The sequence below is a fragment of the Carcharodon carcharias genome, chromosome 2 (genome assembly GCF_017639515.1).
Source record: "Carcharodon carcharias isolate sCarCar2 chromosome 2, sCarCar2.pri, whole genome shotgun sequence".
NCBI classification, from domain to species: Eukaryota; Metazoa; Chordata; class Chondrichthyes; order Lamniformes; family Lamnidae; genus Carcharodon; species Carcharodon carcharias.
In genome coordinates this window covers 77,235,750-77,262,390 of record NC_054468.1, presented here as the reverse complement: position 1 = coordinate 77,262,390, position 26,641 = coordinate 77,235,750, and the positions used below count along the sequence as shown (strand labels likewise).

General features: G+C 44.6%; 1 protein-coding gene across 1 annotated transcript in view; it reads left to right on the top strand.

Annotated features, from left to right (window-relative positions):
* Positions 1–26,641, top strand: part of ppp2r3a (protein phosphatase 2, regulatory subunit B'', alpha) — a 421,139-nt gene that overhangs the window by 99,758 nt on the left and 294,740 nt on the right. Inside the window, exon 2 of the mRNA XM_041173201.1 lies at positions 8,634–8,690. The gene's annotated coding sequence lies outside the window, so the exon portion shown is untranslated. The remainder of the gene's footprint in view (positions 1–8,633; positions 8,691–26,641) is intronic.

Below are 26,641 nucleotides of genomic sequence, written 5' to 3'. Positions count from 1 at the left end.
GGACACGCGCAGTCTTCATCGACATTGTTTCTCAGTCATCTGCAAGGATGAAATGTAGTGTTTATAGACCACCAGTCTAGTTAGGCACCAACCAGCAACGGTTTGATGTGGCTCTTCAGCGACGTGTGTGGGAGCGCAGTCGCCCCTTCTTCCAGAGGTCGCTGCTCCTCCCTCTGCCCAGATAGGCACCTCCATCACTCTCTTCTCCTTCATCACTGCTCTCCGTCAGCCATGAGGCATACAGCTAGGTTACCAGGCTCCATACTCCTGATGTACTCCTCCTGCAAGATGAAAGAGAGAGATGCATGGATTAGCATGTTCTAAGAGCATTTCTTGGTTAAGCCTGAAGGCCCCTTAACATACCCCAGACAGTGCTGTCCACCAATTGGATGGCCAGAGTTTAGTGTGCTGAATGGCTGCCCAAAACTCCACCTCCGCCCACCCCACTCCACCTGACCTATTGGCAGCAGTTTTGCCCACTGGACTGCATGCTATGCTCTCAGCTCAGGCTCAGGCATTCTCTTAAACCACACTGCAAGGCTGCACTGTTAGCTTGAACCGTGGGGGAGACTGGTCCAAACCCGAATGATGACATTGCAAGGGGCTGTGAGTGCCAGTGACCGCTCCATGGCCAGCTTTCACAAGGAGATTGTACAACATGCGCAGGCATCCAACTGTTCTGCAGTCCACTAAAACGTTATTAGTTTGCAGTCTGTTTCCAAGGGGTGAAAAGCTCCGGAGCATTTGGTAACACTTTCATGCCTTGTGTTGCCTGAGTGGGCAGGTAAGCTGGAGGCCCGACTCCAAGCATGTCAATGTGGCTGTGTCTGAACTGTTACAGCTGTGAAGGAATGATCACTTTATACAACGTTTCCCTAATGTGTTGCCGCTTCCCTCAACCCCATCCCGCACGTGCTTGCGCACTACTATCATCCACAGTGCAGCCCTTGCACTCCCCTACAAATCACCTCAACCACAGGGCAGCCCTTGCCCTCCTCACAACTCGCCTCATCCACAGGGCAGCCCTTGCCCCCCTCACAACTCACCTCATCCACAGGGCAGCCCTTGCCCTCCTCACAACTCGCCTCATCCACAGAGCAGCCCTTGCCCCCCCTCACAACTTGCCTCAACCACAGGGCAGTACTTTCCCCACCCCCAACTTCCCCCCAACCGCTGGGCAGCCCTTCCCCCAGCATCGCACGGTCAGCTTGCCAGGAAAAAGCAAATTTCCAGGACCCTTGCCTGAATGCGCGATGCCTTAACCTTGAGGTCCAACAGACGATCCTCACGACCACTGCGCAATGGTACTGTGCACTCACCTCCAATTCCCCCATGAAGTGCAGCTCGCCAGGTGCACACCTTATTTATGTTGTTGTGAAACACATCAGCGTGCAATCATGCCGCCGTGCTTTGATGGTCCATTGTAGAGGGAAGATTCCGGCAGGCTGGCCTTATAATGATATTCAGATGTGTTGCAATGATGTTCCCAAAGTCCGACTGTGGGAAACACGGCCCGCCATCGACAGGCAGAGTGGACGATTGCAAACTGGTTTCACAATGTTGTGAAACCGATTTTTGGCATTCCCGCCATATCGTCCACTCACACCCGCCTTGACACCTGACACTAGCAGGCACAGAAAATTCCACCCTTACTATGCAATCTGATTGTTATGGGCAATGTTGGAATCAATCAACAGAAGCTTTCCAAAGATAAAGGTATTTCTCTGACTTCAGGAAGAGTTGGAATTTAAAGATATTTTCCCTCTTTAAACTAATCATAGAGATTCATCTGCATGTTTTCCAATTCTTTGGTATCCAAGAGATCCAAGAAACAAACTATCTGATGTTATCTTTTCTTTATGGGGTATAGTATTCCTGCACCATCAGTAGAGCTTAGGGCTATGTTAGGGGAACTTTTGATACCGTTTGTAACGATTTAGTGGGAAATGTCTCTAGTGTTGTCTGGAGCAGAGCTTTGCAAATGCTACATACGTGCTGATCTGTGCTGGTTTTGCCACCAAATTAATATGGAACTTTCCATTCTACAACAAAGTTAAATCTGCGCCAAGCGATGCTTTGTGAATACCATGCACCTGTGAAAATTCTACAAATGACAAATTGTGAAAATCCACAACTCTCAGACTCAGAGGAATTTACACGAATAGGAGATGTTGACCGGCAAGCTTTTTTGTTAGCAACTATTTTTATTCATGTCAGTCAGTTGCGTACAACTGGATTCTACCATATTTGCAGTTCTATGTAGACTCACTTCTCAGTCACCACCCTCATGTGGTTCTGTCACACAAATACTAATCGTTGCCTTCACTTATCCTCCAGGAGATGAATTAAAGTTGGCTGCCAAAGTGCATTAGGAGAGCAGAGCAGTTGAGTAGGCAACCAGCCCCAGACAAAGATTTTTTGTTAACAATGTGCTTTTGTTTTGGGGCTGGCTTACAGCATATCAAACAGACATCGTAGTGTGATGAAGTGCTTGTTTTATTTTTAGAAATTTGAATGCATTTCAAACAAAATTGGGTCATACAGTTCTCATATTCCTGATATTCTACTTCTTTTCTGCTTATTATGTGTCCCACAGAAGTCCCCAAAATCTAATGGAATTTCTAAAAGTCAATCCTATTAATTTCTTATGGCTTTGGCATTCTATGATTAATAATCAGATGTTCAAATGCAATTTAATTTTTCACCTAAATATTATGCTGATGTCAGCCACTGTGGATAAAGTAACATGGCTAGCAAACATTTAAGAAAACAATAGCAAACTGCGCCAAATTTAAAAGGCCCAACTTACTTCTGGTCATTTTAATATAACTTTAAAAATGATGGGGAGGAAGAAAAAAATGACAGAAAGAAAGGCCAGAATTTATATAGTGCATTGTGTTCTTGACAGGCGGGTGGGCAGCCAATTGCCACTGCCGAACCACCAATTTACGTGGGCGGGCCAATTAAGGCCAGCCCAGCATGACGCCCGACAGGAAGCACAATGCACTTCCTGTGCGGGCAGGGGAGGATTCCCCAACTGCTAGAGTGCACTATTTCGCACATGAGCACGAGAAAGCGCACATCTCCCTGAGGCTCAGTGGTGCCTCAAAGAGAACGCTGAAAGGTTGTGAAAGTTGAAAAATAGAAAACTAAAAAAATCATTAACAGGTCCCCCTCATGTGAAAATGTCACACGAGATGGGACATGTTAATAAAGTACACAAAAATTTTATTAAACTTTTTAAAATCTGAACTCAAACCTCGTCCTGCCTGTGGATGGAGTTTGTTAAAAAATCACTTGCCCGCCGGCCCGTTGAGCACGTGCGCCGAGCCGAAGTTCACATGAGCCCCTCAAAATCATCACCAGTTGGTGACTTAATGGCCTTTACAAGGCCTTTAATTAATGGCGGGGGCATGTCCCGCTGCATAGCGCACCTGCTGACCTAAACATTGCGATGCCGCACGCTGACGCCGGGACACTCGCGCGACATTTTAAGCGCTGACATGTGGGCCCCACCACCCACACGTCAGCCAGAAAATTCAGCCCAAGGTGTCCCAAAGCACTTTGCAGCCAATTAGGTACTGTTGAAGTGTCATCACAGTTGTAATGTAGGAAATATGTACACAGCAATGTTCTACAAATGTAATGTGATAATAGGCAGATAACCTGCTTTAGTGATGTTAGCTGTGGGATAAATATTGGCGAGGACATCAGGAAGAAACTCCCTGGGGAGAATTTTCTCCCCTTCGGGGAGGCTGAGCAGGAGCAGCAGCGGGCGTGGGAGGGCGCGCAGCTGATCCGACTCCAGTGCGCATCTGCTGAACTGAAAATCGGAATGACACGCGGTGACGTCAGGACGCATGCCCAATGTCACCACGTGTCATTTTACATGTCGGCGAGCGGGGCCTACCCCCGCACGCCAACCTAAAGACTCTGGCCCCTGTTCTTCAAAATAGTGGGATATTTTGCATCCACCTGATGGGGCCTTGGTTCATATCTCATCTGAAAGACTTCAATACTGATCTTCTTTGGCAATGCTTATGGGTAGCCTGGGTTCTGCAGCACAGTTTACCACATATATTATAGACATGTTGCAGAACTTTGTTTTTTACAGATGCATTCTGAAAAACAAAACTTCATAAAGCATTCATTACTGCTATTTATATCAATAATGTTGTAATTTAGAGTTTGTGCAGCCATTTAATCTATATGATTCTGGTTCGCAGGAGAAGGCTCATGGTCTTTTACATAATAGTTGGTTTCTGCTCCTTCACTCCACTGTAATTCCCCCTAATGTGGTGCAGTCTGATTTGCTTTTAGATTTTCAATATTTGTAAACCATTTGATTTATCAGGCCCTGTGATATTGACAATATTTAAGCGCACAGCCTATGTAATATCATAAGTGCCTCAGAAGATAGTCAGCTTGCTTTCTGGTTTAACCCAACATGCAGGCCAGAGTCCCAACAGAACAATTCAAAAGGCTGGATCTAAAGAGGTTGCATTTTAAAGGATTAGAGCTCAGGCCCGCATAATCAAAAGATTGTGATAAAGGCATTAAACAATGTCACAGTTTCACAGCTTTGTGGTTTTATGTTTTAAACCAGGCTCTGATGAATTTTAGAGATTTGGTTTCCAAGCTTTAAACTCACATTTAGATAGATATTAAATCTAAAGGTGGCTGGCCTTGGATGATTAGGACAGGCCCAAACTAAAATTTGTTTCTTACCTCTTGCATGGCAGTGTTGGTCCCAACATAGATGTGAACTCAACATTGTCTTCTTTAATGATGACAGAGTCCAAGTAAGAGAGCAGCAGAAATATTGACCTGGATTTTGAAGTCAGTGGTGAAGTGATGGCACTCGTTGACCTCAAAGAAAGCTGACCACAATGATCTAACAAGCTCTGTGGTGTGAGTTTCCCCTTTCCTAACATTAACTTGATTCTGGCACCAGCTATAGAGGATCTCTGGCATCCAATAATAGTGACGGCATCAATTAGGCTAAGTAGCCAATCACACTGAAGAATTCTCACAGGCAGCAAACCAAGAAATAATAAGCAAGTTTTATCATTCACTTTTTTAGAATGTTTAATGTCTCATCTGAAAGATAGCATATTTCTCCAGCACTGCACTGAAGTGTCAGCCTAGATTTTTATGCTCAAGTTTCTGGAGTAGCACTTAAACCCACAACTCATAACTCATTAAAAAAATAATTTTTCAAAATTCTACTGTTGTAGCAATATTGTTCTGTGTGCAAGTTGTATTCTTTCAATTTAATTCAAACTGTGACTTCCTCATCAAATTATTGCTGTTCTCCAAGGATTTAAAGCAGCAGGATTTCTATGCATCAGTATGGTTACTAGAAAAATTATTTACAGTTGCTCTGTCATTTTTTAGTGGTCATAAAAGTTGGCCTGTGAAGCTTTTGGAATCTTCATAAATAGTTACACTTAAAAGTCTGGAGAACTAAAATATTAAATTAGATTCCTTGTAGCTGAATATATTGACTTCCTGGTTTTGACTAAAATTTGGCTCAAGGTTAGCAACATCTGTCCCTAACCAAGCCTCTGCGTCAAGCTAAACTTTCCACCACCTACCATATTCAAACCAGCATTGTGGCAGAATGGTCCTTACCTTCTTGGTTCCTCCTTTCATACTTTTAGCACCTTCTCCTCCGTTAAGTATTTTACTCTGTTCCATCAGTCTCATCTATCCTTTAAAATCCTTGACTTTATGATACGCAAGCCCCAACCCTGAGATGTCCTCCCTTCTTGCCTCAGACAGTCTAGTACACTTAACAACCCCTCATTCTTGGTGATTTTAATCTCCTCCTCAGCTCCCCTTGCCCCTCTCTACTTTTAATTCACCACAGTCCTAATTTTCCTTGGCCTGTCCCTTAGGCACAAACATGGCCTCAACCATACCATCTACCGCAATGTCTCTGTTTCTGTGGTCTTGGTACTAGCAAGGTTGTCTCTGACTACTTTCTTGTATCCCTTACCAACTGCATCAATCTATTCCTTTCTAACCCTCATTCTTGCAGAGACATTCTCCTCCAAGTCAATTTAAACTGCACTTCCAAATCTCAGCCACTTAACCTCCATATTCCACATTACCTCTGCAGCTGTTGATTTACTTCACTGTCCCTTATCTACACCTTCTAAACAAATCCTGTGCTGTCTTCCATTCTGGTTATCCCCCTCAAAGGGCAACTATCTTTGCTCCCTCATGTAAAGAGGTTACAAACTAAATAATAAATGGCTTATGATTTGCTCGTCAGAACTGTCTGAACCACATCAAGGCCTTGACTCTCTAGACAAAATCAGACACTAGTCTAGGATCATGATCATAACTCCCAGCTTCTCTTCTCCACTAACAACCTCCTCAAATGGATCTCCCTGCTTCCTCCACTTCACCTCCAACATGTGTCACCAGGTTACAGATTTATTTGTCACCAAGATAGGGACCATGTGTTCAGTCATTTTTGGTGGTTTTCCCCCCTAAACCATCCCCACCAAACCAAATCTTCACCAGCCCCTCCACCCTATCCCTGATCCCTGTCTATCTCTATTTAGCCCCATCTCCCCCATCCCCACTAAACAGCTCATACAACTTCCCTCCTGACCCCTGTGCTAATTGGCATTGTAAACAGTCCCATTACCTCAGAGACTGGCCCCTTCTTTTTCAAATGCTGTCAACCTCTTCCACCACCACCCGTCCCTCTGCCATCTCCTCAAAAAGCTTCTCAGCCTTTGCAAACTATTGTCTTATTACCAACCTATCTTTCCTCTTCAAATCCCTAAAAAAAATGTTATTGAATCACAGATTCATGTGTATCTTCCCCACTAGGTAAAGATGCTATATAAATGCAAGTTATGTTTGTTGTCATGTTTGTATGTAACGTGTTTGTGGCCATGTTTGTATGCAATGTGCTTGTGAGGAACAAATATCATTGAATAATCAAGAAGGATTAGTTCTGAAATAAGTTTGTTCTTCTGACTCAAATACACTTGCATAGAGTGCAATATTCAGGTCCATAATAAAGGAAGCAAATTCTGACCCAGCAGGGTCTTTGATGCACACACAGTATGGAAGCCAGTATTGCAGTGACTCTTAACCATGCCCCATCCCAAGAAACTGTTCCTATTGGCAGAAGCCAACTTCTGGTGAAGCTTTTTAGGGGAGAACCACCAGAGATGAAACATGGCTTTCAAAGTGAATTAGATAAACACCTGAAGGGAAAAAAAAATGCAGGGCTACAAAGTAAGGATTGGAGTGGAAGTAGCTAAATTGGTCTTGCAGAGTGCCAGCATGGGCTCAACCAAATGTCCTCCTTCTGTGCTGTAACCATTCTATGATTCTAATCTATTCTATTACTAAAAGTAGAAGGAAGCTCTTCCAAAATCTGTAGTTTTGTGTAGTTTTTAATTTTTAACCAAAAGTTGTACTTCCACTGATACTTATTGGCCATTCTTTATAATAATTAAGAATAGTGTTCATCCATTCCACAATGTTATATCCTTGAACCTAACTTCTGCTATCTTTCAAATATGTTTGGTTGCAATTTAGGGGGATTGATTTGTTTCACTTTCTGCGCATTGATCTTCTATTGGCAATTGATTCACATGGGCCAGACATTCGCCATAGGCACCCAAGATCAACTCAATAGTTTGCTCAACACTTTTCCACCTTTGCTTCCTTCCTTTTCCAAAAGTACTGACTCCCTGCTGGGTTACAGTTTCAACACCCTACTCAGCAGCCAATGTTTATTATAACCAGCATTTGGTTACATTTATGTGAACCTTGACAGTGAGTTTTGGTTGGCTCCTTGACCACAAGATCATCAAAGCCGAGCACAACTCTGTCCTCAGCTGATAGCTGCACTTGCAAATCTGCGAGCTGGAGTCATTGGACAGCAATTTGGAGCAGAATTTTTCTAACCCAGGAGGACACCTACCTTTCTCCTGGCTAAAATCAGCTAATTCTACACAGACTGGGGGATCTTTCTAGTCAATGGATAATCTTGGTGAGTCATTAGGAGAGTTAAATAATATATATATAGTATTGTATTTAATTGTAGAATCCTGGCAAAATAACCAGAATATGTATGTATTAGCTACCAAAAATAAATTTTAACGAGGCAGATATAGTGAAAGAATGGTGTAAATGGTATTTAATCTTGATGTTTATTAACAAGGTTCTGTGACTTTCAGACAGAGGGAAAAGAGATCAAAATCATCATTAGCCCATGCTAAGTCAAGAAATTTATTTCCTTCAATGGACAAATTTAGGTCACCTGCCACATTGCATTTCTATAGCACATCAAGGTAATCTGCCTGTGGCACTATGCTTTCTACAGTGATGTAGTCCCAAATAAATATACTTTAATTTCAACAGTCCAATGTATAAAGAAAGTGCGACTTTAATTTGTAAGGAACACTGAAGTGATAGCCTAAGGCACATCCACATCTGAGTTGCATCAGTAATGCAAAAGGAGTACGCATCCCATTTGAGGGACTGGTTAACGGTCCATGAGGTATATGCTAATATTTTTTATTTTGCTTTCAGCTACAGCTAGCATCTTGAACAAAAATAAGTTTCTTCATATGTTTTATTTTATGATTTCTCTTCAGAACAATCAAGTGTGTCAAGACTGGATTAGACCTGTGCAAAATGCCATCTCATTTAAGGTATGACATTGAATGTTTAATTTATCTTCGAATAATGTACAAATGCTCTGTTTTTAATGTTAAACTAATGTGTGCTTCAGTTTTGTTGGCCCCTCTTGCCTGTTTTCCCTGACTGTGTAGAAAACAAATTCTGCCAGGTTTAAATTAGATTACTCGTAGCATCTTTTTATAGCCATACAAAATGTAATAAAGATAAACCTGGAAAATTATTTCAAATTATATTGCAAGAGTTAGGAACGGGAACGCAGTTTTAAATGTATAAAATGCAAATTTGGGACTAACGTCTGGAAATTCTTCTTTATACAAAGAGTGATTAATACTTGGATTGGATGCCCAAGTACACCAGCGGAGGTAAAAAAGCTGGAATTATTTAAACAGGACTGGGGTGTTGGGAGAGCTGTAGGATCTTTCTAGATGAGAGAACCAAGATGGGTCAAATGACTCCCTTCAATCATATTAATCTTGTGATCTTGAAGCTTATTCAATCAAACTTTGATTAAACTGATTCCCTGAAACCACAACTGATTATATCTTGAAACCAATGTGGGACTTATTGGTTCGCTGTCTATATTTGCCAATGACAGCTTAGACATGCTGCTTGAGTCATGTGGAGAGATTTAAAGAACAGCTGCAATAATTTATTAAAGGTGATGCTTTTAACCTATTCAATATTAAAACTTTTCATCTTTTATCTTCAGTTTTTTTTTCAACCTGATTAGATTCCCAATCTTCACACCACAGACCATGGAGACAATGCATTTTTTCCAAGCCTATTCCATTTCTAATTGTATTTAATTATTGTGTGACATCTTTATTAATCACTAGCTAGGCCTCATCTGGCATATTATGCCCAATTCTGGTCATTGTACTTTAGGAAACGTGTCAAGGTCTTGGAGAGGGCACAGAAGAGGTTTGACAGAATGATACCAGGGATGTGAGACTTCAGTTATGTGGAGAGACTAAAGACACTTGGATTGGTGTCCTTAGAGCAGAGGTTAACAGGAGATTCAAAAGAGGTGTTCAAAATTATGAGAAGTTTTGACAGAGTAAATAAGAAAAACCGTTTCCACCGATAGTTTAGTCAATAAGGGCAAAGATTTAAGATAATTGGTATAAGAACGAGAGAGGAGCTGAGAATTATTTTACATAGCGAGTTGTTATGATCCAGAATGGACTGCTTGAAGGGACAGTGGAAGCAGATTCAATGGCAACTTTCAAAAGGGCTTTGGATAAGTGCTTGAAAAGGAAATAAATGCAGGGCAATAGGGGAAGAGCCAGGGAGTGGGATTAATTGGATGGTTCTTTCAAAGGGATGGGCAAAGATGTGTCCTGCTCCGAAAATCCTATGATAATCTCAAACTGCATGAGGTCAGTTCTTCCTTTCTGGTCCTCCTTCTGATCTTCGGAGTGGTAGTTGACATGTATCAACATAAGTTGGCAGTAAACTCCTCGTCAATTGGCAGTAAACTCCTCGTATTCTTCATCACCTTCCCCCTCCACATTGCTATGTCCCCAATTACCTGCCCCTTATGCAGAGCATCACAATCAGTTCGGCCCCATTAAGGGTAAGACTGCTCCCAGTGAAAGCTTTCAGCAGCAAAATCAGCTCATGCTACTAAACCTGTATAGGTAGATTTAATTCCCAAGATTAGATTACTTTGCAGCCCAAAAAAATGGAAGATTTAGGATCTTTTGATAACTATTTTCAAATTCAAGTGTTAGAAAACCGGGAGAAGAAATTATCAAATGGAATAATGATCAACTCATCTGAAACAAACAGATAGCAACGTGCTTATTAGAGAGTGAGAGGATGATCAGAAAATGCAGAACTTTGAATCGGGTAAAATAACTGTAGGATATGGAAGATGAGATTGAAGGGAGAAAAACAAGATTCAACTCCAATAAGAACAGTTGAGCCAAATGGCCTGTTGTAACTTGTATGTATTTCTATGGGGAAGGAAAGATCTGTTAACGTATTTGGAATAGCCCAGTGGTAGGGATCATATGATACTTCATTATATTCAGAGTTGCATTTGGATAGTTGTGCTGAAGAGAGCTATTTCTCATTGCTGTTTGATTTATCTTGTGACATGAGAGTGGTAAACACCAATTTCATGGTAATTAAGATGGACTCCCGTATCCTTAGTGGTCAAATGTCAACATCAATAGTTGTTTTCCAACCACAGAATTGAAATCTGTGAGATTTTAAACAGGTGTGCCCTGTGTTTTCAAGTGTCTGGGATCATATTTTACTGGACACCTCAAGCGTGCATCACATTTCTATCTGAAGTTTATTTTCAGTCTGGAAAAATCCTGTATAATTTTGCAAATTATGCGTCAAGGTTTCTTTCAAAGCTGTAGGTGTGTGTTCATGTCTGTGAAATTCAACTCCACCTCATAATATTTTGAGACATTTTCTCATAATTTGATAAAATAGTCATATACACAGTGTCCTGAAGTTCTCAATGCAACAAAAGGCCCATCCCTTAATGCAAAAAGCTCTCATCATGTTGTAACATATTTTTTGTCACTACTCTTTTGAGCAGAACTGCATATTTTTCCATTTCCTCCAACAATCGTCAAACATTGATTTGAGAAGGCAGTGAGACTGGTGAAACCATGGTTTTTTTTTTGGATTTAGACTTTGTTTTGTGCTCCTATTCTTAGTCTCCACCTGCCTTGGATCAGCCTCCGCCAAGATGAAGGACATCTGATCTGTTCCAAGGCCTCCCAGCCAATGCCCCTCACAGCAGCATACGGTGGGCCAGACTATTTTTGGTATCTCCCCACAACTGAGATTAGGAATTCAATACTTACAAAACACAGGCAGCAGCCACTAATCCGCAGCTCCGTAGTGCAAGATATTGGCTGTTCATCACTACCATACAATAATCTCCTTCAGTGATGGACTCCTATTATTAACCTATCCGCAGCATGAAGTCCACAAGACTGAAACCCCTGGGCCTTATCTGAATAGATCCTGTCATTCTCTCTCCAGATGTAGAAGCTGACCAGTGAGCAGGAGCAGGATGACAGGTGACAAGATGCTGCCACTGGCCTCTTGGCACTCAGGTTTAGAGGTGGTTCAGAGGGCCATCGTTATTGGAAAGAGGGAGGGAACCCTGGGGCAGCAGGATCTAAGGTCTTTCCGTCGAGCCAGAAATAATATTACTGGCCCAGAGAGAAGCAAAAAATAAATAAAAATCACTTTCTATTCTGGGCCTTTTGTGACCAATAGGCCTGGTGGGGAAACAGCAATGTTTCCACACACTAATACCCAGTTAAAATAACAGACAGCTGATCCTCATTTGCATTTAAAAGGTAAACCCTGTTGGTTTCTAGCTGTTATTGATTTAGCCTGCTCAGGTCCTGTGCGAAGACAGTGCAGGCAAATCCCATGGTCCATTTTAAGAGCCAACGCATACCTTCCCCCATTCCCTCGATCCCCCTACCCTCTGTCAGTTTCAGCCTGCCAGGCAGGGTTGCAATCAGTCCTCAAATGTCACAACTCAACATATAAGAGGCAAAACAATGTTATTAAAGGGAAATAATTTGTACTTGTGCCTTTGATCATCTCAGGAAGTTCTGGAGTGCTCTACAGCCAATTAAGTACTTTTGGGGTGTAGTCACTGTTGTAATGTAAGGAAGCATGGCAGGCACTTTGCACAAACAGCAGTCAACTGTTTCAATGATAAATATTAGGCAGGACTCCAGAAGAACTCCCTGCTCTTCCTTGAACAGTGCACTGGAATATCTTATGCCCATATGAGAGAGCAGGCAGGATCTTAACTTAATGCCTCATTTCAAAAGATGGCGACTCCAACAATGCAGCACTCCCTCAGTATCATCTGAAGTGTCAGTGTAGATTATGTCTACATCCCATGGGTTAAATAATATGCGAGGGATGGGAGACTGCGGGCAGCCTGCCTCCCCAGAAATAATGTCGGCATGGAGTCGACATGCTCCATGCCAACCTGTCCCGTAGCCATAAAACACTGCGGGGCAGACTAAAGGAGCCAAATGGGATTTCCACCCCTCACTGGGGCTGAAGTCCCAGCCTCTAGAGCTGCCAGCCAATCCAATTGGCTGGCAACTCCATCAGTCTTGGCAGCACCACAACTGCCGGGGCTACAGGAGGAGAAGAAGAAGATCAAGGCCCATAGATTCCCAGAGCACGTAAGTCCAGGGTAGATTAGGGAGAGTGGTAGGTGGGGAAAGGGGTGGGTTTAAGGGAGGGAATGGGTAAGAACGAAGGTGGAGTTTGACCTGTGATTGGCAAAGGGCAGTTCCTGAAGAGCAACCTCCCTCTTCCTGCCCAGCCTTTAAGCACCTGAGTTAAAAAATCAGACTTCCCGCTCTCACCCAACTGCCCACGCCAAGCATTTTATGGTGTGGGTAGTGTATTATCAGGGTCAATTGGCTTGATAACAAACTTAATTGATCCTTGATGATTCACTTAAATATGGCGCCCACCCACCCCCCATATTATGGGGGAGAGATTGGTGATAGGCAGAAAGGTGGTGGGATATGGGCAACTGCCCTCTTTTATGTGTCCCCTGCCCCTGCAGGAAACACACCTGCGAGGGGCACATAAAATTCAGACCTATATGTCTGGAGTGGGGCTTGAACCCATGACCTTCAAAAGCAAGAACGCTATCACTGAGTCAAGACTGACAGAAAAAGCGAAATGCTGGGTTCTCAGACCTGGAGTCAGAAAATTACAGGTAGCTACCATTGCCCCCTAATTGACTTCGCAATTAACAGGCAGCTATACAATTATCAGATTTTCTTAAGTGTCTTGTTTAGAACATTTATCCATATTTGGGCAGACCAAAGTGAAAGATAACTCTTTTTTTCAGCAACTAAACACATTAAATTTTGCTCCAAACTATCAGTAATGTTTGCAACATCCATGTGTTATTTCAATATCTCTCATATTACTAGCTCTCCCGGCACCATACGCCATAGCTATGCTATGGGAGCGAGCAGCTGTGTTATTCCCAGGCCTACAGCAACACCACCAGATGTGCAAGAGCAGCTGACGCGACTTATTCTTCCAATTTTCCATTCATCTCCCTTGCAAATGTCATGCCTATGCCCTATGCATCATAGCAACTCTCAGCATTAAGTGTCTAACAGTCGATCTTAAACTGATATCTGTTACTGTTATAATTCACATTATCTTGACAGTTCATAAGCCGTTTGCACTCAAACTATAATCAGTTCATTTTCAATGCCACAAGATCCAGTTTCTATACAGATTGCCTTCAGTCTCAAGTTTAGAAATCTGAAAATGCATATGTCAAGGCATGTATTCAACAAAATCCCAAGTACAAGGTTAACAAATTACCAGTGTAAAATTTAACAATAGAAGTCCTTCACTAAAAGCAGGTCATTTGCAAAGCATGGCCTGTAGCAGTGTTCAGTGGATAGTTGATATTCCAATCAGACACTGCAAGAATAATTTGAAACTCCAAAGTTGTCATCTTGTAGAGATGAACCTCAGTGAATAATGGTTAGTGAGCAAACCAATCCCTGATTCAAGCTCTCTCATAGGAACATAGGAACACAAACAAGCCATTTAGGCCCTCGAACCTGTACCACTATTCAATGAAATCATGGTTGATCTGACCTAACTCCACATAACACCTTTGTTCGGTATTCCTGAAAAGCTTTGGACGATAAAGATCTATCAATCTCAGATTTAAAATTTACAATTGATCTAGTATCAAATATAGTTTGTGGAAAATAGTTTCAAACTTTTAACCTCCTTTGTATATGGAAGTGTTTCCTAACTTCACTCTTGAACATGACCTCTGCAAAAGTATTCTGCTCTTGGGTACATACTGGAGATGTATCTATTGAATATTGTTATGACACAGCAGATAATAAATGCTGAGCTGTTCAAATCCCAGATGGAAACTTGAAACAACAGTCACAACTCATTTTCAATTTGTATGTTTCAAGATGTGGGCTTTTGAGTTCAGTAATAATAAAACCACCGAGTCTTAAGAGGTTTTTTATAAAACTAAATTAAACATTTATTAATAAAAGAAAATATTGTAAGACAAATGTCTGCAAATTACTGCTACAACAACTTTTAAATCCCCTAGTTAAACCTTTTCCCAGTTCCCAGTTACACCCTTGTTAAGGCAACAGTAAAACACATAGATTTTAAAAGGCCCAAGCAAAGTAAACAATACTCTGAACAGTCAAATTCAAAGTGAGTTCTCTTAACTTCAGTCCCTGGAGGCAGCAGTTTGGTACTTACAAGCTGAAGATGTTTCACACTTGTTGAATCTTAGACTGCCTAACGTTACACACAGCCTTCACTCCTTTGTGCATATTTTCCCCTTTGAATGTAAATATCCATTGTTTCACTATGTCTTTGGACTTTACCTTCCTGATAATAAAAATCTCTCATAGCTGTAAGTTTTACCAGTAATCTTTGGGAAAAGTAAACACATTGGGCAGAATTTTTCCATCAGCAAACTGGGGGCAGGGCCCACTTGCTGATGCGAAAATGACACAGGATGACATCAGGGGGAACACCCGCCATCATCCCACCCCATTTAAATATTCAGGAAGGCGGCGGACAGCGCGATCAGCTGTCTGCCTGCCGACCGGTCAATGGCCAATTGAGGCCATTGACAGGGTAATTAAGCCAATTAAAGACCCTGCCTGTCCAACCTTAAGGTTGGCGGACAGGCCAGGAGCCCCAGCGGGCTTCTGAAAAAACATGAAACCTCATCCACCGGCGGGATGAGGTTGCATGTCTGTTTTAAAAAACTTTAATTAAGTTTATGTGATATTTATTAACATGTCTCATCTCGTGTGACATTGTCACATGAAGGGGAGTTGTTAATACTTTTTTTATTTTTCTATTTTTCAACTTTCAAAAACTTTCAATGATCTCCCTGTCTCAGGGAGATGTGCACACTTTCACGTGCATGTATGAAAGAGCGCACTCTGACAGTTGGAGAATCCCTACCACCCCGTCCCCCCCCCCCCCACCCCCCCCCCCCCCCCCCCCCCCACCCCCGTTCCCCCCCCCGTCCCCACACCACAGGAAGTACATAGCCTTAATGCCTTAATTGCCCCGCCCACTGAAAATGGTGGCGGGACCTGTTTCGGCGGCGGGGATCGGCTGCCCGCCCGCCACCAAGCCGGTGGGGCGCACCCGCCCATCAAGAGCAAAATTCTGCCCACTGTTTCTAAACTTCACCTGGCTAGGTGATATAGTTCACCTCTTCTTTGAAAACAATCTAGTATGGTTTATTTAAAATTGCAAATGTCCTTTTACACCTCCAATTCTGAACTTCTCCCACATTTACCATGTTTATATCAAAGCCTTCAAACCAGCTGCCTCTAATCCAATAACACTTCACACACACATACACAGACACATATATACACAGATACCACTATTTTACAATAATTCCAATAACATTATGAGAATAATTATATCTTCCTGACAACATTATTTAAAGTAATGAGAAAATGGAAACATTCTAGAACGGGAGGCCATAGATTTTTGCTAAGGGGTGGTAGATTTAAATCAGAGATTAGGAGGAATTACTTTTCTCAAAGGGTCATGAATCTGTGGAATTCACTACCTCAGCATGCAGTGGATGCCAGGATGCTGAATAAATTTAAGGAGGCGATAGACAGATTTTTAATTAGTAACAGGTTGAAAGTTTATGGGGAAAGGGCGGGAAATTGGAGTTGATGTTGAAATGAGATCAACCATGATTGTATTCAATGACGGAGCAGGCTTGAGAGGCTGAATTGCCTACTCCTGCTCCTAGTTCATATACTTCACAGAAGGAGGTTCAACATGCCCGTCCCATCTCTTTGAAAGAGCTATCACTGCACTGTTTTTTTCCCTAAAAACCTGCATAATTTTCCTTTCCAGGTATTTATTCAATTCCCCTTTGGGCACTTATCATTGAACCTGCTTCCAGCACCATTACAAGGACTGCTTGCCCAATCATAAAAAAACTATTGGTCCTCACTTTCAACAAAACCATATCATTTACAGGTTTAGAACAAAAAGGATGGAATATTTTGGTGGTGGTGGAGGGGGCTGGGAGCTTTACTGTGACAACAGCACAAATACTGAGACTTACTGAACTTTAGTGACACTCAGTGTAATTACAGTCATTATAAGGTGCATAACAAGACCATTGGGCCCATCGAGTCTATGCTGGATCTCATGTAATCCAGTCAGGCCCATTCCCTCGCTCTATCTCAGAAAACATTGAAACTATTCACTGTTATTTTTTCAAGAACTGTTTCATTTTTTATTCATTCAAGGGATGTGGGCTTTGTTGTCAAGGCCAGCATTTATTGACCACCTCTAATTGCTCTTAAGAAGGTGGTGGTGAGCTGCCTTCATGAACCGCTGCAGTCCATGTTGTATAGGTACACCCACAGTGGTGTTAGGGAGGGAGTTCCAGGATTTTGACCCAGTGACAGTGAAGGAACGGTAATATATTTCCAAGTCAGGATGGAGAGTAACTTGGAGGGGAGTTTCCAGATATTGGTGTTCCCATGTACCTGCTGTCTTTATCTTTCTAGATGGTAGTGATCATGGGTTTGGAAAGTGTTGTCGAAGGAACCTTGGTGAGTTTCTGAAGTGCATCTTGAAGATGGTACACACTGCTACCACTGTGTGTCGGTGGTGGAGAGAATGAATGCTTGTGGATGGGGTGCCAATCAAGAGGGCTGCTTTATCCTGGATGGTGTCAAGCATCTTGAATGTTAGAGCTGCACTCAACCAGGCAAGTGGAGAGTGTTCCATCATACTCCTGACTTGTGCCTTGTAGATTGTGGACAGGCTTTAGGGAGTCAGGAGGTGAGTTAATCGCCACAGAATTCCTAGCTTCTGACCTGCACTCGTAGCTACAGTATTTATATGGCTAGTCCAGCTCAGTATCTGGTCAATGGTAACGCCCAGGATGTTGATTGAGGGGGATTCAGCAATAGAGATGTTATTGAATGTCATGGGGCAATGGTTAGATTCTCTCCCTTGTTGGAGTTGGTTATTGCCTGGCACTTGTGTAGCACGAATATTACTTGCCACTTGTCAGCCCAGGCCTGGACGTTGTCCAGGACTTGCTGCATTTGGACATGGGCTGCTTCAGTATCTGAGGGGTTGTGGATGGTGCTGAACATTGTGCAACCATCAATGAACATCCCCACTTCGGACCTTGTGAAGAAAGGAAGGTCAGTCACTCTCACCTCACCTTCGGAGTTCAGCTATTTTGTCTATGTTTGAGCCAAAGCTGTAATGAGGACAGGAATTGAGTGGCCTTGGCAGAACCCAAACTGGGCATCAGTGAGCAGATTATTGCTAAGCAAGTGCCACTGTTGATGACCCCTTCCATTACTTCACTGATGATTGAGATTAGGCTAATGGGGCGGTAATTGGCCGAGTTGAATTTGTCCTGCTTTTTGTTTACAGAACATACCTGGGCAATTTTCCACACAGCCAGGTTGATGCCAGTCTTGTAGCTGTACTGAAACAGCTTAGCTAGGGGCACGGCAAGTTCTGGAGCACAAATCTTCAGTACTATTGCCAGAATGTTGTCAGGGCCCAAACCCTTTGCAGTATCCAGTGCTTTCAGCAGTTTCTTGATATCATGTGGAGTGAATCGAATTGGCTGAAGACTGGCATCTGTGATGCTGGGGACCTCTGGAGGAGGCCAAGATGGATCATCCACTCAGTATGTATGGCTGAAGATTGTAGCAAATGCTTCAGCCTTATCTTTTGCATTGAAATGCTGGACTTCCGCATCATTGAGGGTGGGATATTTATGGAACCTCCTCCTCCAGTGAGATGTTTAATTTTCCACCACCATTCATGGCTGGTTGTGACAGGACTGCAGAGCTTAGATCTGATCCATTGGTTGTGGAATTGCTTAGTTCTTGTCTATCACCTGCTGCTTATGCTGTTTGGCATGCAAGTAGTCCTGTGTTGTAGCTTCACCAGGTTGACACCTGATTTTTAGGTATGCCTGGTGCTGCTCCTGGCATGTCCTCCTTCACTCTTCACTGAACCAGGGCTGATCCCCTGGCTAGATGGTAATGGTGGAGTGGGGGATATGCCAGGTCATGAGGTTACAGATCGTGTTTGAGTACAATTCTGCTGCTGCTGATGGCCCACAGCACCTCATAGTTGCCCAGTCTTGGATGGCTAGAGCTGTTTGAAATCTATCCCATTTAGCACGGTGGTAGTGCCACGCAATACAACGGAGAGTTTCCTCAATGTGAAGATGGGACTTGTCTCCACAAGGACTGTATGGTGGTCACTCTTACCAATATTGTCATGGACAGATGCATCTGCAGCAGGCAGGTTGGTGAGGATGAGGTCAAATGTGCTTTTCCCCCTTGTTGGTTCCCTCACCGCCACCAACAGACCCAGCCTAGTAGCTATATCCTTTAGGACTCAACCAGCTTGGTCAGTAGTGGTGCTATCGAACCACTCCTGGTGATGGACATTGCTCCCCTGACTGCTTCCTCGAAGTGGTGTTCAACATAGAGCAGTACTGATTCATCAGCTGAGGGGCGGTGATAATCGGCAGCAAGTTTCCTGGCCAATGTTTGATTTAATGTCATAAGACGTCATGGTGTCCAGTGTTGATATTGAGGACTCCTCGGGCAGCTCCCTCCCAACTATATACCATTGTGCCGCCACCTCTGTTGGGATGGTGATGGTGGTGCCTGGGACATTGTCTGTAAGATATGGTTCCAAGAGTATGACTATGTCAGGCTGTTGCTTGACTAGCCTGTGAGACAGCTCTCCCAATTTTTCAGGGTCAACAGGACTGAGTTTGCCATTGTCGTTTCTGATGCCTAGGTCAATGCCGGGTGGTCCATACAGTTACATACAACTGAGTGGCTTGCTAGGGCATTTAAGAGTGGGTCTGGAGTCACATGTAGGCCAGACCAGGTAAGGGCAACAGATTTCCTTTCCCTAATGGACATTGGAGTACCAGATGGGTTTTTACGACAACGGTTTCATAGTCATCATTATACTTTTAATTCATATTTCACTATCTGCTGTGGTGGGATTCAAACCCAGGTACCCAGAGAATAATCCTGGGTCTCCGGATTACTCATCCAGTGACAGTACCACTACCAATACCCCTTCCCCACCACCTCCCCAGATAATGCAAGTAGTACACAGTATAGTGTTTACAGATCAGTGCAAATATGAAACAGTAATTACTGTCACTCTTTAAATATACTGAGCTGGTTGGTTTGCTATTGGATTTCCTGCAGTTGTCTGTAAATGAAAACAGAGCTGCAGCTTCCAGCCGTATACAACTTATTGCCATAGTGATGTAAAACAACAAAGAGACTTTACTTTGGGAGTCAGATTTGAATGACCAAGCATGTGTACAGTTTTGGCATAAACTATATATAATATAAAAAAATAATTAGTGACCGATCAGCATTTGACCTGATTAGTAATTAGTAAATGATTAGCATATTAGTAACTTAAATTTCATTATTTGCACAATTAGTAACTAATTAGCAACAAGGATCAGATTAGCACTTGATTGTGTATTAATCTGTGTCTCATTAGCACATAAATCACCATTTAGATTGATAGATTAGTATATGCACAGTTGACGGACCTCTGGTTTGTCCATATTCTCTTTAGGACAACTATTAAAATCCGATATGGAGATAATATGAAGGTTTCAACTGATGTGAATTTGTGATGATTCCAATTTCTGATTTTGTTCAGAGTTTAGCTTTATTTAATATTTACATTGGCATAATGCAATGGAATAATCTCCACTGAAATGAATGCTCTTTTGCAAACATTACTGACTGTCAGTTTTTTATTCTGGTTTGGAAACTGCAAATTTCCTGGCTGGGAGGGTCCACTACTTGGGGCAGAATCTGGATCCTGTTTGTTTCTGCCCCTTTTACAGTGACACAAATTGTACTCATGTGGTGGGACTGGGGCATGGAGAGATCTGGCACTTTTTAAAATTATTTCATGGGATCTGAATGTCGCTGGCAAAAGACCAGCATTTGTTGCCCATCTCTAATTGCCCTTGAGAAGGTGGTGGCAGAGCTAACTTCTTGAACTGCTGACATCCATTTAGAAGCAATCCACCAGTCTGGCCTTGTAAAGTATTCTTCAGCCTGGGGGCATTCAAGGAATTCTGCCTGTGGACCTCTTGCTAGGCCCAACAGGACTTAGGGCCAGAATTTAGCATGACAGTGGGGAATTTGCTCACTGGTTGGAGAACCGGTGAGAGTCCCACGTCACTTTCACCGGGAGGCCCAATGCAATTCAGTGCCTGGCAGGCACTTAAACTGGCCAGTTTCAGGCCTTCCCCAGCATTTAGGACCCAGAAATACTGGCCCCAGGAACCGCTGGCCAGAGGCCAGCAGCTCCCTATTGCTTGTGTGGCCACTGGGAGCAATGGTTGCTGCCAGGAATGCTCTAAGGATTTCACCAGAGATTGTCACTGGAACCCTGAGCACAAGTGAACAGGGCAGGATCAAGGTTGTGGGGAGAGTGTCGCTGGAGTTGGGGGGGTGGGGTGGGGGGTGGGGGGGGGGGGGGGGGGGGGGTGGGGGTGGGGGTGGGGGTGGGGGTGGGGATGGTGTGGGATAGGGGAGTCAGAGACAAGGACAGAGAGGTGGCTTTCAGTGGACCTCCTTCCCAATGCCGTATTTCCCTTCCCCTTCCCCTTCCCATATTTCAACTCTTTCTTGGACTCGAACTCAAGTTCTGTCGAAGGGTCATGAGGACTCAAAACGTCAATTCTTTTCTTCTTCGCCGATGCTGCCAGACCTGCTGAGTTTTTCCAGGTAATTCTGTTTTTGTTTTTGTCCCCTTCCCAATGCCGTGCTTGTGAATGAGGAACCCCACCTATGATGCTGCTTTGTTGGGCAGCCTTTGGGAGGCACGGGAGACCTTTGTGACTTTCATTTAATCCCGAAGCCACCACCAAATTCCGACTGGCTCAGGGGTAATTGATGTGAAGTGGATCATTAATGCGCTTAATTGACATCCTCCAACAAGCAGGCGAGTTCTACACATTTCCCCCTTCCCACTTCCAGCTTAATTATGGGATGTTTTCCCCACCACTGGCAGACTGATGAGTGGCCTTCCACACAATTTACCTTGTTTGTGTAGTGATGGGCTGGATTAAATTCCACCCTGGAATCCAATTCAGGGCCTACCGAAGGCCACAAATATTAAATAAAACAATGGTAAATCATTCCAGGGTGCCTCACTATTCCCTAGAGGAGAAAGTAAAGAAATTTGGGCATTTCTTTCAGTGGCTTCATTGAGTCATCGTTTCCCTGTTTTGGAGCAGAAAGTTGTCATTCCAAGTTACCTCAGCCCTAGAGGACACATCTGCTATATTACTGCTGATGTAAGAAAACACCCCCATTGGTTAAATGCTGAAATCCAGAATTTGGTACACGATCAGGCTGAGGTGAAAATAGCAGACAAAAGCTGGACTTGCTGCTGTGAGAGTAGAATAGGGCCCCAAGATGCTTCTCATGCATTAATCCTATGCTGATCTCATCTCATACTTCATGAATTTAGATCATTTGAATCTGATTTCATTGATTTCAGTTTCAATTTCTAAGCTTTCTGGCTGTCATCTGCCTTGCCAGCCAACTCCTGCATGCTAGTACATCAAAGTCTAGGCCCATTTCTGCGCCACTATCAGCATGAGAGGAAGAAATTAGCTTTTCATGACTGTGCCAAGGCTGCAAAAAGTCTGTTTTACAAGCTGTATCTTGTTTTGTTAATAAAGTGTAACCTTACCACAGGCTTTCGCATTTGCCAAAAATTGTGGGGTTTGCGTCACTGCCTAGAATTGCTTGCAAATGTCCAATCAAGGTAATCTCTTAAGTGCTTCTACATTCATCATGTTTATAGTAGGTGGTGCAGCTGCACAATAAGAATTTTAACATGAATATAAATTCTTACTTTTTCATGACTTATATAAAGCACCCCACAAATCGGGCAGAATTTTGCACCCTTTGGGCGGGCGCACGCCCAACCCGATTGGGCGTAAAATAGTGCACGATATGGTCAGGTGAGAATCCCCACGTCACCACGCACTCACGCGATATTTTTCTCAGTGGGTGCGAATGGGTGCCGGAGCCATGCCCGCCATTAATTAAGAGGTCACTTAAGGCCATGAACAATCCAATTGATGCTGATTTTTCATTGCCGGTGCAATTTCATGCTCGTCGCACGGGCAAAATGGGCAGGCGGCCAGCCGACGTTTTCAAAAACCTCATCCACAGGCGGGATAAAAGGGGTGAGCAGCATTGCCAGTGTGATAGGGAGGAGTTTGGTACATAGTTTGTTGTTGGTGATTTATTGGTACTTGGCAGCTTCATCTCTGTATGGGGCTTCATTCCTAGCATTCCCAGACTTCATTTCAGAACTCCTTGGTGTCTCCAAGGACCACAGAGGGTTTAGGCCACTGGACCCTTCCAGGTATCAGACAGCCTTCCATTACCCTGGTAATGGGGATTGTGGTCTCTACTGGTGGCACCTCCTCTGAGGAGGAAGAGGGGGGCAGAAGGGAGAGAAGGCTGAGAGGGGCAGAAGGGAGAGGAAGCCAGGTGTCCCTATGCAGCTTCCAGGGGAGTGACCGGTGGATGGAGAGGCACTGGCACAAGGGACGCAGGGCCAGCAGGAAATCCAAGGCGGAAGGGACCGCAGAAGGCACCACTGTGCTGCTGCCAGGGTTTACAGGCAGTGATGCAGCTACCTCAATATGTCTGAGATGCAATGCCGAAGGAGGATCCGCCTCTCCAAGGAGACAGTGACGTCCATTTGTCAGACGATTAGGCCTGAGATCAGCTCCAACTGTGCGAATGGACACCCCATGCCAATGGCTCTGAAGGTCACAGTGGCCCTCAACTTCCATGCCACCGGCTCTTACCAGGGGTCAATGGGGGATCTTTGTGGAGTCTCCCAATCAGCTGTGCACAGTTGCGTGAAGCTGGTGACAGAAGCTCTGTTCAGGTGGGTACTGACCTTTATTCTTTACCGTACGGACAAGGCCAATCAGGCTGAGCAAGCCAGAGGCTTTGCAACGATTGCTGGGTTCCCCCGTGTCCAGAATGCCATAGACTGCACACATGTGGCCATCAAGGTGCCAGCGGGTCAGCCGGGTGCCTTCATCAACAGGAAGGGATTCCACTCATGAACGTGCTGATAGTGTGTGACCACAGGATGCAGATTCTGCGAGTCTGTGCAAGGTACCCTGGCAGGTCCCAAGATGCTTACATCCTGGGACACTCCCAGGTGCCGAGGCTTTTCAGTGCCCCAGCCCAATTGGATGGATGGCTGCTGGGTGACAAGGGCTATCCGTTTAAGAGGTGGCTCAATACGCCTCTCCACCACCCAAGAACAGAGGCAGAGAAGCGTTAAAATACCAGTCATGCCTCAACAAGGGAAATGGTAGCAAGGGAGATGCACTTCCGATGCCTGGACCGTTCACAGGGAGCACTACAATAACCCCTAGAGCGGGTGTCACAGATAGTGGTTGCATGCTGCGCCCTCCACAATCTGGCACTGGCAAGGGGGGACCCACTGAAGGAAGAGGATTTGTTGCAGCTGCACAAGCCACAGATGATGAATCCAGTAGTGAGTCAGAAGAGGAGCACAGTGAGGAGAACGCTGAGGGTGTGGAGGCAGATCTCGGTAACCTCCAGGGAGACAGGGACACCAGTGACGCCTTGATCTAACGGTCCTTCAGCTAGGCTACCAAAGATCAGCTTCAACCACATGGCAGGGCTGCCACCTCCATCCTGGATGTCTGAAATGACCCTTTCATTTGAACCCAAAGAACAGTGCCTATGCAATAAAGTTCAGAGCCACTTACGTCCAGCATCGCATACTGACATTCCCCGCACCAAAAAAATAAAAAGGTGAAGCATACTCAGGCCATGATGACAAAAACAAAATTTATCTTATGTTGACAATTCTAAACAATTTACATTACCTTCTATAATCTCCATTGCCAGACCAGTATAGGTAAAGTAAACATAAATGAACATAAAATCACCCGTGAACTGCCCTTCTTGTGCTCATGGTGCCTTTAACTTATGTTTCCGAGTGCTGCGTCTTGGTGGCCCCCCCTCGCTGACAGCCACATTGGAGACAGCCTGCTGACTCTGCTGTCTTGTTGGCCTTGATGACTTTGGGAGTTGTCCTCTGGCCAGTGGAGCCTGTGCTGGACCCGCCTGGGAGAGAGCAGCCAGTGCCATGGCTGACATCTCGCCAGTCAACGCAGGCTCATCAGATGCGACAGTCACTGGCAGAGAGGCGGAGGAGCTGCTACCGTCATCCAGAATGCCCTGAGAGGAGCCCGCAGAGATGACAAGCAGCCCGTACACCAATGTGAGGTTTCTCTGGACCTCCCTACTCACCACTGTTGGATGGGCAGTGCTTGAATGAGGGCTTGCAAGTCTGAGCGCAACACCTCGTTCTGTCCCTGAATCTGCCTCTCCATGAGAGTTGCCACTAATCAATGGAGGAGGCATGCACTCGGCCATGAGGGTCAACACAGTGCTCACACTCCGCATGGACTCCTCCATAACAGAGACCATGGCGTGCATACCCTCATGGATCTCTGCCAGATCCTCCCGCACATCTTGTTGGACAACCCGCACCTGCCGCCTAATGGACGACTTTAGAAACTCACCATCTGCCATTGACTGAGCATCGCCCTGGTCTCCAGCAGACCTCCAACTGCTGGCGCCCTGGGTGCACTCAGCCTCTGCCTGCACCTCCAGCAAGTGTGAAGTGCCCTCACCAATATGCACAGAGATACTAGCCACTGATCTAATACCCACCGAATGGTTGGTATCTGCGCTTGTGCCTGCTTCAGAGAGTGGACATGATGCAGGTGTAACTGAAGCTCCATGGTCCTCCAGGGTCAGGGTTGGACCTTCGGTGTCCACAGATCAAGAACCTGCTTTTTTTTTATTCATTCACAGGATGTGGGCTTCGCTGGCTGGGCATTATTGCCCATCCCTAGTTGCGTTTGAGAAGGTAGTGGTGAGCTACCTTCTTGAACCGCTGCAGTCCATGTGGTGTAGGTACAACCACAGTGCTGTTAGGAAAGGATTTTGACCCAGTGACAGCTGGCAAAGATTAAAGAGAGAACAAGGACATTAGTTAAAGTCATCACACTGTCACTGTGCATGCCAGGCACCCTGGCAAGACAATGGAGCTCTGCATCATGGTGCCATTGTCTTTCAATGATCAATGGGGGCTTCAGGTTCAAGGCTTACATTAATGAAGAGGCTACAATGAAATGGTTGCACAAGCCAAAAGTCTCACCTTGTGCACTGTACTCTTCGTCTGACACCTCAGCCTCTCCACGCCCAGTTGCACGTGGAGTGTGCCAGCTCTCGAGCTCGAGGGTGTCTTGCTCAAACCTGTTGAGCAAGAGGAGGTTGATCAGGCCTCCGCCCGTACATGGCCTCTCTGTTTGGTTGTGGTTTGTCTTCTCCTGAAAGAATAGAGGAGCATTGATTAATTTACTCTGTACCTGCAGCTCTATTGCAGCCTGGCCAATCCCAGCTGAGGAGCACCTTCCAGGGTGTATCCGCGTCGTGGCCCTCAAGCCACAAGGCACTCAGTCCAAGCAGCCAGGGCTCACCCGCTTGGCCATCTCCGATGTCATTGACAGCTGGCACTCAGACTCTAACACCCCTGAGGTACACAGCGGGATGGCCACACCTTAACACTTCTGCACACTGACTCATGCCAACACAGTACTCACCCTTTCTGAGCGCAGCAGGTCATTGACGCACTTCCGGCACTGCAACCATGTGCACTGCCCCATGTCGTGGCTGCTCACCAGTACTGCCAACTCCACCCATGCTCTTTTTGTGAGGCGCAGTGGCCTCCTCCTCCCTCCTGGCAGCCACCT